Source organism: Macaca thibetana, chromosome 8 (genome assembly GCF_024542745.1).
Source record: "Macaca thibetana thibetana isolate TM-01 chromosome 8, ASM2454274v1, whole genome shotgun sequence".
Classification (NCBI taxonomy): Eukaryota; Metazoa; Chordata; class Mammalia; order Primates; family Cercopithecidae; genus Macaca; species Macaca thibetana.
In genome coordinates this window covers 88486969-88503830 of record NC_065585.1, presented here as the reverse complement: position 1 = coordinate 88503830, position 16862 = coordinate 88486969, and the positions used below count along the sequence as shown (strand labels likewise).

Below are 16862 nucleotides of genomic sequence, written 5' to 3'. Positions count from 1 at the left end.
GAACCTGAACCTTACAGAGCATGTAAAGAATACAAGAGGGATGCAATCCGCAGAACTCAGACTTGGGGGAAACACTACAGGGCAGACAGACAGACACAAAAACAAAAGACAAAACAAAACATCCATTTCTTTAACAAATACGTTCTAAGGAAGAAAAAAAAGAATAACTGTGGGTCAAAAAAGACTTAAAGAGATATACCAGCTAATAGTAGGTATGGACCTTACTGGATTTGGATCATGGAAATCATTAAAAACAGGAGACAGGTAGGCAGATTTTAAAAAACTCACTAGATATTAAGGAATTATTGTTCTTTTAGTGTGTGATAATTGTATTGTAATTATACCTTTAAAAAGAGTCTATACTTTTTGGAAACACCAAGAAATATACAAATGATATGAAGTAACTGCATCAAAAGAGTCTGCAGGAGAGAGGCAATGGGTATGGGTAGGGGAGGAAGGAAACAAGACTGGCTGCTGAGGTGTGGTAACTTGAAACTGGCGATGAGTATGAGGATTCATTCTATTGTTTTCTGTACTTCTATATATCTTTAAAATATTCTACAATAAAAGGTTTTAAAAAAAATCTCTAAAGGCAGCACTACACTTCACCCTACACAGTAAACCTACACGTACATGTACCACAAGCTCTGGGTACATAATAAAAGCTGGTTGACAATGACAAAGTCAGAAATGATTTACACAGTTTATGATGTTTACATCTTCTCCAAACTAAGGAATGCACATGATCATTTTTACACCCTTGACCCTGCTACAAAGGCCACAGACCAATCAACTGATAATTCTACTCTACTGAGGCTAATTCTACTCTACTGAGGCTAAACGGTTATTTTTAAGCATTTGAGACTGATGTACAAGTAACACAGTAACAAATGTTTAACAGTCAGACCTTTCTTTTTTTTTTTTTTTTGAGACGGAGTTTCGCTCTGTCACCCAGGCTGGAGTACAGTGGCGCCATCCCCGCTCACTGCAAGCTCTGCCTCCCGGGTTCACGCCATTCTCCTGCCTCAGCATCCCGAGTAGCTGGGACTACAGGTACCTGCCACCACGCCTGGGTAATTTTTTGTATTTTTAGTAGAGATGGGGTCTCACCGTGTTAGCCAGGATGGTCTCCATCTCCTGACCCTGTGATCCACCCGCCTCGGCCTTCCAAAGTGCTGGGATTTTAGGCATAGCCACTGTGCCTGGCCTTCATTAGGTAAACTATTTTTTAGAAATTAAATATTCCTGTAACCTCAGCACTTTAAGAAGCTAAGGCTGTTGGATGACTTTAGGCTAGTAGTTTGAGACCAGCCTGGCCAACATGGCGAAACCCTGTCTCTACTAAAAAAATACAAAAAGTGTGCTGGGTGTGGTGGCACACACCTGTAGTCCCAGCTACTCGGGAGGCTGAGGCAAGAGACTCGCTTGAACCCAGGATGCGGAGGTTGCAGTGAGCTGAGATCGTGCCACTGCACTCCAGCGTGGGTGAGAGAGCACAACTCTGTCTCAAAAAAAAAAAAAAAGGAAAAAGAAATACTGCCATTAGGCTATCAAGCAACTATTCAGCATATGATGACTAGTTTTTTGTTTTTTGTTTTTTTTCCTGAGACGGAGTCTCGCTCTGCTGCCCAGGCTGGAGTGCAGTGGCACGATCTCCGCTCACCGCAAGCACCGCCCCCTGGGTTCACACCATTCTCCTGCCTCAGCCTCCCCAGTAGCTGGGACTACAGGCGTGCATCACCACACCTGGCTAATTTTTTTGTAATTTTAGTAGAGACGGGGTTTCACTGATGACTAGTTATTTTTTAACTAATAAAGGTGGAGAATAAATGAACGTAGCAAGATCAAGGCGCTGTCAGGCTGAGGTGGCAGAATATGGTGGCTCATGGGTGCAGTGGGTGCACTACAGCGGGAGAGACTTGGGTCATGAAGCAGGCAAGTGGAGCAACCGGGAAAGCATCTGCTGGACTCAGCACTGGGGGTGTGTGTGTGTGTGTGTGTGTGTGTGTGTGTGTGTGTGTGTGTGTGTGTGTGTGTGTGTGTGTGTGTGTGTCGTGTGTATGTGGGTGCAGCATGCGTATGTGGCAGGAGGCCATCATGAAACCTTTGCCCAAGTTGCTTCGGGGGAGTGGTGAGGCAGGAGTCTGCTGGGTGTGTGTGGTTTGAGAAAGATGTGAAGGCCTGTAGGAGAAAGAGAATGGAGATGGCAGAGACAAGTGAGGACTCTGAACCGTTTTGATCTGGAGAATCTTGAACACCTCCACTGGCTGAAGGGAAGAAGTCAGTGGGACCAAACACGATCCCATATTTAATGGGACAGTGAAAGAGTGGATGAGCCTTGGGCAGAAGAGCAGAGCTCCTCTGCAGCCAAGAAAAGGAGGGGTTAGAATGGGAATAAGGTGGGTGGTGAGAGAAGAAGCTGCTGAGGGTGCACATCTGATAGACTCAATTTTCTCAGTGAACTTGGGGGGTAAAGTTACCTAACGACTATCAGAGATTTCTAGTTCTATTAGAGACTATTATCATCATTATTAGCCAAAATTTCATGAAAAAGAGTGAACAGGCTTGTTTAGAACAAACAAAAACCGTTTGACCACTTGAATGGAACCGAGTGTTATGCTGAGAATTTTTTTCATGTATTATCTCATTTAATACTTAGTGACTTAAATTCTCTCTGCTCATTTTCTTCCTCCGTAAGTGGGAATCAGGACAATACCCACGTTAGGGAGCCATCACTAGGATAAAAGGCATCACTATGTGTAGGTGCCCGGAACAGTCAGCAAAGGGCAAGCACTTCAGTCAGACAGCACTATTCTTCCAGATAAGGGAGTCACTTCTCAGTTCACGGAGTCTGTTACAGAGCCAGCTGGTCCACCACCTGCACTCTTCACGGAAGCTAACCAGCTTTCTTGGGCCAGCAGGGGAGAACATGCAGAGGGCAGGTGCCAGAGAGGCTGGGGTAGGGTGGTGGTGGAGCCACGACCCAGAAAGCCAGCATCCAGGGCTGGTGAAGGCTGCAGGGGGCAAGACAGATGTGAGGAAGCCCCAAGTTCATAGCCAGCGGCTGGAGAGAGCACCGAGCAGGTTCCCTTGCCTGAGGCCACCTCAGCCCAACTCTAAGGCGGCAGGAGGTCCTGAAGCTCAAGGCGCCTGGCTTCTTGTGGGAGAACAGGAGACAGTGCAAGCCGGGAGAGGGCCAGTGCCCAGGGAGCTCTGGGTTGGTGAGAAGACAGGGCCCAAGACGGGCAACACAAGTCTCTCCTTTGAACTGTTAGAGCTCGGGGCACTTGTCTCACAAAACCTCCCAAGTGCTTGCTGTGTGCAGGTAAGGAGTGATATCAAGATGACAGACCTAGTCCCGCGGGTGTGGGAGGACACACCTAACTACAAGGCAAGGTAGCTGCATGCTCACTGCCATAACACGGGCACCACAGGGGGATTTGGGGAGCACAGAAGTACCATGGAACCACAGAGTTGGCCGGAAAGCTGCTGTCTAAGGAGCAGGGGAAAAGAGAATCCCAAGCAGAAGATGCTGGGAAGCCAAAGATACATGATCATAAATATACAAATGACATGAAATAACTTCACACCTGCAGGAAAATAAACAACCTCGAGGGAATGGGGACAGGCATGGGTAGGGGATAGAAGAAACAAGCCTGGCCGTGGAGGCACTAACTGTTGAATCTGGTGATGCACCAGCATTTACTGTATTGGTTTAATCGAGAGGTTCTTCACTCTACTGTTGTACTCTCAAGATAGTTGTGATTCACATGTACATCACATTCGGAGGATAGAACCGGCTATATGAGCGTGTGATGCCTCTGCTGCATACTTCCAGCATTTTAATTAGGGTAAAGGACCTTGGTGTGACCTTTTGTCTGGATATGGGTGACCTGAGGAGGATAGGCAGAGTTCAGGTGTTTTCAGGGGCCAAGCGCTGACTGCCATGCACAGACCCGGCTCTATGGGCGCACCCAGTGGGGCTTGAGGACAAGTGGGTGGCACTGTGATCATTTCCCGCCCTGAGTCTCGGGGACAGTGCAAGTACCACAGGCATGGATGAGTAGTGTGTAAACATCTCTTGATCCCGTGTATCTCCTCTCACTGCCCTTGGTGCGCTATCTTTCACCTGGCCTGTCTTAACTCCTCTGCAAGCGTGTGGGCCTCCCTCCTGCATCCTGGCATGCGTACACATGTGTGCATCCTCCTCTATGCATGTGTCTCTCCCCTCACCCCATCCAGATGCATGGGGGTGTGCATGTGTGTGCACACATGTGCCGCCTCCCTTTGGAGTTGCTCTGTCTGTGGTCTTGTGTTCCCAAGTGCGGCACAGGCACCCTCTCCCTCCCTAGTGTGTGTGTGTGCTCCTCTCTCCCCTCCAGGGCTGTGTATGTTTGTGGATCTCTGGGGCCCTCCCACTCTGGAGTGTATTTGTCTCTTCCCCCAACTCTGGGGGTCTTTCTCTCCATGCTGCAGAGCAGGTGTCTGTGTCTCTCTGCCAGCTCTGCATGCTTGTGTGTGTCTACCCCGTCTGAGCATGTGTGCCTCTCTCCCCAAATCCTGGCGGGACCGGTGTCCTGTCCTCGTGTCTGGAGCTGTGTGTCCCTCCACCGTGGGAGTGTGCGTCTCTGCTCACATCCTGGCGTGAGTGTACCTCTTTCTCCCGCCCATCCTGGAATCTGTCTCTCCCACCTCCACCTTCTGGATGTGTCACTCTCTCCCCCAGTCCGGCTGTCCTCAGTGTCTCTTCCCAGCCTGTCCTGATGAGCATGCAGTGTCTTTCCCCGCTTTGAGGTCTCCCCTCAAGCAGGGGAAAGACAGAGTCCGAGTTGCTGGCGCATCTCTTTCCCCTCTCTGGGTGTGAACTGGGTGTGTGTGTCTCTTCTTTCTCTGTGCCTGTCTTTCTCCCACTGGTTCTCTCCTGAAATATAAATATAAACGTAATTTACACATACCTGCACAGACAGATACAGCCTCCCACGCCCACTGTGCTTAGGCCCCCGTGTGTTTCTCTTTCTGGGATTGTGGGTCTCCCTTGCTCTGGGTATTCTGAGGGGCGTGCATCCTTTTGCCTCATGCGTCTGTGTCTGTCTTTCTTTGAGGCATGTGTAGTTGTCTCTGCCACCCCCATGGTAACAAGGCTTGCTGCAGGTGAGGGCTGGCCTGGTGGCGGTCAGGGGGTCTGTCTGTACTTGTTGGGCAGGGCTTAGACATGGAAGGAGCAGGGAACAGGGTGGGTAGGGAGCAGCAGAGACAAGCTTAACCACCCCCTCTCCCCCAACCTTGCTGTTCCACACTTCACAGTTAACAAGAGGCTGGGTGACTCCAAAGAAGTGATCCCAGGCTTCCTCTTACTGACTTCTCCCCGGGACTCAATGTCATCCCGGACACCCTCTGGAATGGACGACCAGCATCACACAGCCTCTAACTGCTGCTCAGGGCTTCCTCTAACTTCCCTTCACCACAATCAAACCTCTGGACTGCCCCTGAAAACAGAGCACTCCTCTCCAGGAATTTACCACGCGCCGGTTCTGAGACAGAGAAAGCGGGGTGGAGGACAGCACGCGGTCCTTGCCTTCCACGGCTCAGTCCTGAGAGGAAGATGCATACTCACGCATGGTATGGAGCGGTGTTCCAGGGCAGGTGAGAAGGACGTGGCTGTGCAGGCACAGAAGGGTCACCATAGCTGAGGCAGGCAGGCTGTGGGTGCCCCAGCAACATGGCTCTCAAAGAGGCAGGGGAGGAAAGAGGTGACGGGGCACCCTCCTATAGCCATGTGCAGAGGGCAGCACAGATGAGGATGAGGCTGGAGGTGACAGCCACCCTGCAAAGGACAACCCCCGCTCTGCTCCAGAGTTCTATTGCACTCCGGGCCAGTGGTCCCCATAGAGGTTACAAGACAGTCCAGCAAGATGGCTCTCTGCCCAGTCCCCATCTCGCTCCCTCTGCCTCCAGCACATAGGGCTCCTCCGATACAACCTCAGGGCCTCTGTCTGGAGCATCCCTCCAGGTCACTCCTGGCCCACCCCTTCTCATCATTCAGGCCTCTATACAAAGGGCCTTTTATCAAGAGGTGTCCCCTGATCGCTGTCTCTTAGAGTCCCTCTTCCCCGGCCCCCAGGACTCCTCACCTTTGAACTCCTTCTTCCTTCCTTCATGCTGCCTGCTGCACCCCAAGGGAACCCTGCTAACTACTGTGTCCTTTGCTCAATGAGGGTGGGGCCTGGCTTAGTACCCAACATGGTACTTGACCTGTGTGGCAGGCACTTTGTAAACTTTGCTGAATGACTAACACATAAAAGGAAAGGTGTCCTGCACATAGATGTGGAGATGTTAGTGTAAACAGAAAAGCGACATGGAGGCCCTAGAGAGAGGTAGAGACTGAGGCTTCATTAGCACAAAGCTGCAAGCTAAAGGTACCACAGGAGTGGGAACCGGTGCTCAGGAAAGGTGTACACTGACAGAAATGGACTGGGGAATGCCGCAAACCCTGGGGAATGCCAAAATGCTGGTGGTTGGGGGACAGGTGGAAAAATGGTGCCACCCAACCAAAGTGCAAAGGAGGTGCCAGAGAAGAAACAGCAAAGCCAGAAAAGTCACAGATGCAGGAGTTTGCAAAACATGTGGAATCCCGCAGAAAGGCCAAGTGGGGATAAAATGGAAATGATGCCACCAGGTTTGGTACCTGGGAGGCTGTTGATGGATGTTCCCTCCAAAGGCAGACTCAAAATAAAGGGGCAGGATAGCTAAAGAGTAAGGGGAGATGAAAGAAACACAGCACATGGACCACTCTTCCAGAAAGTCTGGCCCTGATGAGGAGAAAGGTACTTAGGGAAGGGGGATGATGAAGCCAAAGGTATATTTTATTTTTTTGATTCGGGAAGATCTGAGCTTATTTTGCAAGTGGAGAGGAAGAGATGGGAAATTCCAAGATGGGAGGGGTGAGTGACAATACAAGGCCCTACGAGGGGCCGGAGTAACTGGCTGGCTCCAGAAGCCCCGGCATACAGCCCTGGGGCCCAGCCTCCCCAACTAGACCAACCCTTCCTGGCACTAGGCAGTACATCTCTGCCACCCCCGATCCTCCCCTACAGGAGGGCTGGGCACCATTACAGAGGAATCCAGAGGTAAAGAGGGCACTGCCAGTCCCAGTCTTCTCTGGGAGCTAAGCTAGACATCTGGTGAGAGGGTTATAGGAGAACATTAGATGTTGAGAATCGCTGGTGAGAGGAATGAGCAAAGGAGAGAGAATGGGAACGCAGGTAAAAGACTGGGTTTACATCATGAAAGACCCAGCTCTGAACCTCAGTGGGTGCCCTCTCAATGGAATAAAACCCCTTCTGTGTGGCCTTCAGGACCTGATGCCTCCTGGCCCCAGTCTCCCTTTCTAGCTTTCTCCACCATCATTCTGCTCACCCCTGACACCCTGACACTCAACTACAGGAGAATGGGGTGCGTGCTACATATGCTGGGCCTAAGCATCCTTCCCCGGGTCCCCTGGCCATCCCCCACCATTCTCGGCTTTACAGCCAGCTCCTCTGTGAGTCTAATTCCTCCAGGTGGTATTAACTTCTTCTATGTGTCCACTTCATTAATATCTCTATAACACTAGTATTAAACCTATGATGTAAGTTCCAACCGAATGCAGAAAAAGGTGGTTCCATGACTGGGGAACTAAAAAAATGGTAGAGCCATTCACAGAATAGCTGAAGTCTTAATTGTTAGCAGAATGGACCTAGTGGTAAAGACCTGAGACTTCTGCATGCAGCGGGCCCCACTTCCAATGCGGAATATGTTCACATTTCTCTAACTCTAGTCTTACATCCGTGGGGTCAGTTTATTCTGGACTCTGGATCAACTTATCTTTCCTAATTCATCCTCCTCTGCTCAAAAAGCTACAATGCCTTCCACAGCACATAGTGCACGTTCCTCAGGCTGGTAACAAAGGCTTTTCACAATCAGATCTCAGCACACCTTTCTAGCCGCTCTTGAACTGTCCCCTTGCAAACCATCCTCTCCAGTCAGACTGGTCTTCTCTGTCTCCTAACCTCTGCTGAACCCATTCCTCTCACCTGAACAGCCCTGCTTCTTTCTGCCGATTCCTAACTCATGCCTTTTTCAAAGTCCATCTCAAGTTCCATCTCTTCCTCCCTTGAGCACCTATAGTTTTTACTGTCTCTACCATTCATTTAGCATTTTAAAATACAATGCTCTGGGATCTCTTTATATATTAACTCATCATCCAAAGACATAAAAGCAGAGAAGTTTAAAAAATTTTTCTTTCTCTCCCAATTCAACATTTAGCCACATTTCCTGTATCAATTACATTTTTATTTTAAAATAAATTTAAGGAATATTTATGTGTTTATTAGAGGGGAGACACAAAGGAAGAGAGAAATCCCCAAATCCCCCAAACCCATGGAGATTACATGAATAACAAAATGGAGATGTGAAACTTGAAATTCTTTAGTAATTGGGACAATACCATATACTATATTAAATTCTTTTAACTCTCCTGGGTGGGAAGATCATCAGTGGCATTTCTAGCTTGGAAGCCTAACATCTAAAATTAACCAAGCTAAGCAGTATTTTCAATTGTCATCATGCAGAATTACATTGTTTAATGAACTAAAACCATTCAAAAATTTTGGGGAAAATGTTTATTTATTATTCTGAAATTAGACAGCTTTGAAACAAATTTAAGGTCAAAATTAACAAAACTACCTATTTAAGATCCTTATTATGAGACAAAGTTTATGCTTATATCTTTACAAAAATCTCCTTTAGCTTAATAAGTTGATAAATTTCCCCAATTCCTTATGTACAGCTTAAAGCTGACATTTAGCACTTTTTAACTTGAATTACTCTGTCAACTCTATGCCTGAAATCTTCATTTTTGTAAGAATGTACATTTTCTTAAATATATGAACTTCAATATGGACATAATTTAGGTTTATACTACCCAAATAACATATAATAATTAGCTGCTATAGGTCTGTCCATTCTAAAGATTTACTTATAAAAAGTAACAGAATTCCAATTTCTGAAATCATTATTGCTTCTTGCATACACATTATCCTTGCAATTCCTATCTCATGAGATTGCTGTGAAAACTAAATGCGATAGTATAGGTAAAAGCAAAGACTGACAGGTAGCCAAAGTATTTTATGGCTGAAGCATAGCATTAATGCTCAAAATATTTTGGGAGTTATAATTTAAAAGTCATGTTGCTAATAATTCAGGGAATAATTCAACCAATCAAATCGAGTTTCTTTTTCTTTTAAACATAAACAGTTTTTGTGCTCACTTTGTTTTGTTTTTACTAGGAAAAATTTTTAACTAAAACTTGGCTGAAATAAAAAAATCTTGTAACATCTCATCTTTAAAGGATCAGAACCTCTGCTTTCTTATTTGATCAATTTCAAGCTAGATTTAAAATACTAATCTAATTCTACTTTATTTCAGTGAAATGATGGATGAAATATATAAAGTTACTTATCTTTAAAATTTTCTAAATTTTATACTTAGCAGTTGAAGACCACACTTCTGAACTGCGCAACTTAAAAAAAATCTAGATTTTAGTACAGCATTAAACACAGAACCAGAGTATACCACAATGACTTTTATATTAATTTTAATACATATGCTCATTTTCCAGAAGTGGTTTTGGATGTTATTGCTTGATTTTAAAAAGCACAGAAAACTAGTCTACGTAAGGCACTGCCATACACAGGGTGGCAGCACTGAGAACCAAACACATGCAAACAGCAAGAACACTTGGAAGGGCCAATGGAAGCACACAAGTGTGCCTGAAATCTGATTAGGACAAACTTAGATGTACGGATTTTTGGCTTTAATTAAGAAATTTCTTTTAATTCTGGAAGAGTATCATGCATTGTACAAAAGCTATTATGAGTCAGCCTCTGAATGTGATCAATTGCATTTCTCCCACAACAAACTGCTTTCTCTACCTTTCCCTGCACTGACGGATAAAAGGTGAACTAAGAATAATTAAATTCAAGCACCATATGAGATCCAATGTTTAAGTAGAGCAACTGTATCTCTGGTATATATTTTAAAAGATAACACAGGCTATAATTAAAAGTGCTCTCAGATAGGAATTTAAGAATAACATGATCTTGAGAACATATCAAATAAAAGCAGTTAAAGAAGTAAAGTTTTAAAATAACTGTCTACCAGCAATCTCTCAACAGCAATATTGTGAGATAGGAAGTACAGACACTTGTTTATACTTTCCCAAAAGAAGGGCTTGTAAGAAAAACATCCGTAACAGTACTTAAAAAATTGAAATACTATTAAAAGTATTAAATGCTTGATAATTAAGAATTTAAATACAATAGACATTCAACCAAGTGCTGACCTATTTGTCATTCCTTTTTTTGAAAAATAATGAAAATAATTGAATATATCATGATTTTTAAGTAATTTTGACCATATATTTGAAAAAAAAATATTTTTATTAACTGATAAAGGCTAGCTGCTCAGCAACTTCTACAGAATTTTATATGTATTTTTTGTACTTTGCTTACAAACCTCTAGGCATAAAAAGTAGATTTAGATACAAAAACAACTACTTCAATTAAAATTATGTGTATTTCGGCAGTAAATCAAGTTATTCAGTTAAATATTTAAAGCTTTCATTCTATGTCTAATTAAGCCTATTAGTTGATAGTTTACTTTCATTTTGATTTGGATAAGCAAATATGACAATATATTTTAATACAGCATCTTTCAAAGCATAATATATGACAAATTATTTCTGAAATATATGTCTGATACCTTTTTCTTAAAAATAAACTGAGCAAATTACATTAAAAGCTAGACCTGATAGATGTGCTTAACATAGAGCACAGTTAAATCAGTTATTTGTTTGCATGACAGTAGCCCTGAGAATGCTTACGTTTTATGAAGCAAGATAAAAACATAAAATGTCACTAACTCCTGTTTGGTGTGCCTGATCATTACAGAAACTTTCCTTCTTTGAAACATTTAAAAAATCTTCCAGATAACTGGTAGGGCTGCTTCCACCACTCTTGGTGTAATTAACCTATTTTATTATACATCTATTTCTATTTTAATGCTAAAATCCTATGAAATTGAATAGTAAATATCAAGTAAAATGCTACCAATATTAGAAGAGAAAAATCTAGATTGAAATTTATACAATTAAATTACCTCAGTCTATGACAAATTAGCAAAACAGATGAACATTTTCTTAGATTTATTTAGAAAGAATTTTAAAGGTGCAAGGAAAACAAATTCATGTTTGAGGTGTAGCTTATTTATAATAGGATATGCTGGTCATGTTAATATTTGTTTTTAAGTTTATAATAGGCTATAAGGTCATAAGAATCCAAATATATAAAGTGACAACTGTTCTATAAGTTGCAAATGTATAATAACATAGAATAATGGAGCAAATTTCTCTTCAATGGAATGCAGTGCTTAAATAAATTATGTTTAGGAAATACAGAAAATAGCTTAAGAAAAGGAAAGTGCTCATATATAATAAAACAGCATTTTTCCTTCATTGTCCAAAGTTGATAAAAATGAAACGTAGTCATTATAACTCTTTTAGGGTATGATGAAAAGTGATGTGAGCTCTATGTAATTCCAGCATTAAGACAACACAAGAAAAAATCAAGTTACTGAGAAAATCTGGTAGACTAAAATCCAACCGGTGCTATTTTGAACCTATACACTTGAACTATCTTAAGTTTCCAGGTTTAATTTCTTAAAATTCTCATGATCAAGAGCAATTCAATAAATATTTACTAAGGTATCTTCAAAGGAATAAAAGTGATTATGACACTTTCCAATTTTGCCTTTGAGCCAAAGGGGCTAAATTCTTCATTTGCTAATTGATTTCTAGTTTAAAAGTCTCCAAAAATGTATTTTAAAGTTAAAGGGCTCTAATGTCTAACCATTGGTTAAAGAGATACACTTTCAAAAAAATTGATATGGCAGTCCTCTACATGTAGTATTTATTCTGAGAATATTATCACATTCAGAAACAAAAAGATAGGAAATCATAATCAATATGTATATGTGCAATTCCAATATTGGTCTGCAATAATAATTCAAATATTTAATGACTGAAAGGCTAAAATAGGGCTCTCATTTTCAAAAAAGAAGAGTTCAAGACTCTCTAATGGCACATCCTTCACAATCTGTAAAGGATTCTGTTGCCTTTTAAGAAAAGATGCCCCCTCCACTCTCAAAATATTTTCTAATACTAAAGGCAACTTCTATCCCAGAAGATAATACCAAAAGTTTAGATTCTCTTTCAGAAAAATAATTGCTAAATAATAAATGGGAAAGAAAAAATTCCTTTACTCGGCAGTATAGACCTAAAAACATACCAGAAATTAAGAACTTTGTTGGTGAAATGTTATCATTATCTTGTGAAAGGATTTTTAAATGTGACTAAGTCTGTAACAAATTATTTAAATTGCTCTAAAAAAGTCCATGAAGCAAACTATTCTTAGACTGAGGTTTTAAAATTTATTTCATTAACTTAAAGTTTTAAGCTTTCTGATGAACAATGAAGAAAATGATTTTCAATAATTTCTAACTTTCTCAGGACACTTCACGAAGACACACATTTAAAATAATCTTTAAAATCTTTTATAAAAATAGCAGAAAGTAATTTTTCTTATTTAAAAAAAATTCTGAATAACCACTACAAATTATTCTTAGAATTTAATTTAATTTAATTCAAATCTAAGAAGATAAGGAAGGAAAGCTTTGGGGATCTATTTTAAAAAGGTCATTATAAAACCAACAATTGGTATTAAAAATATTCTTGGCAGATCTCCCCAATTATCTAATTTTTAAGGCAAAATTATAACTTTTGCCTTGTAGTTGGTTATTATTTATTCACATAAGATTAATTTTTAATTTACCACAATTGTTATTTTTCTCTGAAATTCTTATCTACCAAATTCTTTACCATGAATTTTGGACATTTTAGTCCATACTTATTGTTATATATTTTCATTGTTTAAAATTATTTTTAAAAGGCACCAAAAAAACATTTTTGCTTCCTAACATATTCACACTGCTAGGTTTTCTATGTTTTTAGATTAAGAAGATTCCACTTTTAAATGCAAGGAAATATTTTAAGCAAATTTCTTGTCCTATTAACCTAAGACATACTGCATAAGTTCATTCATTCTACACATGCACACACATTTTTTAGGTAGTCATCTCAAATTCCCAACACACACTATGGTTAGTTTTAATACCATGATCCTGTAGTAACTCTGTTTACAAGACATCCAGGGACTTTTAAATACTAACAATTTTAATGCAGTATCACACCACCTTTTAAAAAAAATAAGATATTTCTGTTTTATAAAATTTTTAAATGTGCTGATAAGCATTTTTTTTTAAAGAGCAAAATTCTTAACAACAAACACCAATACATACGCAAAATCAGAAAACAAAAATACCCAAGTGCCCTTGGAAGTTCCACACCACCATATCCTTGTCAATACCACCCTGTAAAGAGGAGGCAGGGATAGCTATAAACAGTGAGTATAATGCAAACCTCTGGGCAGCAGGCTAATCAATTTAAAAGTAAAAATCAAATTATGTCCCTGTAATAATTTCTACTAGGCTATTACACACATACATTTCTTATAACTTCAAATGTTAATAGCTCAATACTTTTATAAAATTTTACAATCTAAAAATCTTAATTTTTCAAATGATATTTTACAATGAAATTTGCAAATAAGATATAAAAGTTAACCTAATATAAATGAAAAGTAGTAACAGTGGATTTCAGGTTTGAGCATTTCAAAACATTTAGGCAATAAAATAAATACAAAAAGCAAAAATTAGTTACCTCCAAGGTATTCTTATGGTAAAATATAAAAGAATTCCCATGCATGAATTCTAAAATCAGGTTAACTTTACAGCTAATCAATCTGATTTACCCTGCACTTATATTTTACATATTTGTAAATACTTTTCCATGACTACCTAAACACTTACTAATTGGTTAAATATGCTACCTATATTAATTCCTGCTAAAACTAAAGGTCTACCTTTGTTTTTCAGAAGTGACTTATATACTTTCAAAGTATTCAATGTTTCAGAAAAAGTGTTTATCAGGTTCTTAAGACATTTCAAAATGGCTCAAGGGATGATTTATAGCCCTTTTACCTTGATCATATTCACTACCTTGGATTTTGTTGAACAGATTCACTTTTCTCCTTTTGAAACTCTTCCCTTACTCAAATAATTAAAGAATCTAAGATGTTATCAATATAAAGAGAAAAAATTAATATTTATTTCTTATACACTTGCAAACACACCAAAAAGAATATGTATTCCAAGCAATGTAAGTAAATTTCTTCAGTAAAACTTTTTTTTCCTTGGGGATGTGTGTAACTGGTAATTTTTTATATATCTTAATTTTCCAAAGAACATGATTCTAAAGAAAAAATATTAAAACATTCTTAGATAAAATTATTTGGACTACACAGCTCAAGAGGCAAATGGTTACTGAAACAAAACTTCAAAGATAGCTATAGATATATATTTTAGTCATCTGGCTTTTCAAATCTCACTTAGGACAGGAGCATTACATTTAATTTAGGAAACAACAAATTTAATCCTTAGAAAGGAAAATTTGCAGAATATCAAACCAAAATGTACATACTGACAACCAGGATTACATTAAAAATGAAGGAATAACCCCCACCTGTGCATGCTATTAAAACACAAATAGTACCCTTCAAATTTTAAAACTATACTGATAAAGCAAATTCACTACTTTATTTTGTTATAAATATCTACTTACTATTTACTAAAATATTTTGGTAATAATATACAGATACAGAATGTGTCAATATTAGCCCACACTTATAAATCTTCTACAGCAGCTAAATTCTTTGTAGAATTTCAAGTAGCAAAATTAGGCATATAAATTTCAAATAAGACTATCAATATATGAGAATTCTCCGATTCCAACTGAAATAAAGATTTTGAGTACACAACATCATTACATTATTTCTGTATGTTGGTATAATTTAACAGTAGCTTCAGAAAAGGATGTTCAACAGGTAGTATTTCTAAGGCATCACAAAAGCTCAGTACAATCACTTCAAATTAAATATTGTGCTGTGCCCCATCTAAATAAGACTCTCTAAGCGATTACAGATTTTAGATTTGTGCACTCTGAGTGCATTTTCTAAATCAGACAAGTAGCTAGTTGCATCAAATACAAACATGAAGAAAGTTTTACACCACCCTATATGAGAGGAAGAAAAAAAATCACAATACTAGCACTTTTATTTAGATTGACAATAAACCAATCACAAAGTGTCCAAACAACCTGAATAACACGATGATCTAATATAACTTGAATTCCTTCATTTTTTTATAGAGATTGAATTTATTGATATTAGCATCTGGTTTGTCAAAGTGGCAATTATTCAAGATCTAAGTCTCATTTACTTTAAATGCACAGCATAATTCTGACTACTTATAGTCAATGTAACTGTCTTGAGCCAAAATACAATGAAAACGTAAGATAAACTGAAAAGGCTTTGTAAGTCTTAATGGCATTCTGAAACCTCCGGACAGAAGATCATTGGGCAGGGAGGAGTTTCCCTTCTCTATTGATAGCTTAATCCTTTTCCAATCAATTTTGATTTAACTGTGGGTGATGAGATTAATTTTTTAATGAGTTCTTAGAAAGTTGTAATTGCTTCCAAAATCAGAAACCACAAGATGATGTACTCAAACACGTTACCGATGTGATGTTGTTATGGAGGTATTTACAGAAAGTTGGAAGAACTCAGTTGTAAACACAAGTTAACATATAATGGACTACAAAAATAATAACTTGTTTATACAGTATGGCAAGAAAAAACATTCTATATAAGAAGTCTAAAAATTCAGCTCTAACTTTAATCCATGTCTATAAATCATAAAAACAAGAGGAAATAAGGATTTATTTCAGAAACTCCATATACCTGTGGAAAATGGAACACAAGTAATTTCTACTGAAGATTAACCTTAATCCCCATTATAGTACAGCTAACAATTTGCATATTTTAAATTTGGAAAATATCGTGGAAATCTAAAACATAAGAGCCGATAGTAGTTTATGGTCAGTAAACACTTTCTGTTAAATAACACAAATAAATTCAACGCAGAAGATGAAAACTCATAGGGCTCAGGATTTTTTAAATCTTTTCATTTCAAAGGCGCAAAGTTACAGCCCATGTATAGGATGGACTTTAAATATGGATGTGTAAACTTTTCCATGGTGTTGGTGTGTGTACTTTCCTTCCCCCTAAAGAAATGCCTACTGCTTACAATATTAAAAGAATCTTAACCACTCTGTAATTTTCAACCAGAAGTCCTCAATGTACCTTAAGCAAAATTGAATATTAGGTATTTTACAGCTTTTACAAAATGGCTGTAAAATCACATTATGGGCATACACAGCTCTTTGATCTCACTGCACAGAATTCATAACTGTTCAATATGCTATACCATTACACCACACACCTTAAACTATTTCCATTTTTCCACAATTCCTTCCAAAATCAGCTTCCAAAGCAAAGCAATGTAACATGAAAAGTTCCTGGGAGGGCTTGTTACACAAAAGAACAGCTTGGATACAAACTATACACATATCCATCTTCAGTTGAGGCTGTTTATCCCTCCTGTCCCTCCATCACTCCTATGGGTGGGTGCACTGGAGTAACAGAAAGGGAAGGATCTTCCATCACCACACCCTCCTAGCACCTCTGCTTTTGGTCCTCAGACAGTGATTCTGTGTAGGTGATGAAAACCATAGGAAAAGAGAAGCTGTCCCT

The 16862-nt window shown here is 39.7% G+C and overlaps 3 protein-coding genes across 10 annotated transcripts in view; 1 reads left to right on the top strand and 2 right to left on the bottom strand.

Annotated features, from left to right (window-relative positions):
* RPS20 (ribosomal protein S20) overlaps positions 1 to 16862 on the bottom strand; it is a 549922-nt gene that overhangs the window by 125407 nt on the left and 407653 nt on the right. The gene's annotated exons all lie outside the window — the stretch shown is intronic.
* The window catches only part of CHCHD7 (coiled-coil-helix-coiled-coil-helix domain containing 7), a 1019570-nt gene that overhangs the window by 993365 nt on the left and 9343 nt on the right, over positions 1 to 16862 (top strand). For 2 of the 7 annotated variants that reach the window (XM_050802378.1, XM_050802379.1), the window contains exon 1: positions 5178 to 5181. The exons of the other annotated variants lie outside the window; for them this stretch is intronic. The gene's annotated coding sequence lies outside the window, so the exon portion shown is untranslated. Of the gene's footprint in view, positions 1 to 5177; positions 5182 to 16862 lie in introns of those variants that run through there. 7 annotated transcript variants of the gene reach the window in all.
* PLAG1 (PLAG1 zinc finger) overlaps positions 1 to 16862 on the bottom strand; it is a 45616-nt gene that overhangs the window by 26959 nt on the left and 1795 nt on the right. The window lies entirely within an intron of this gene.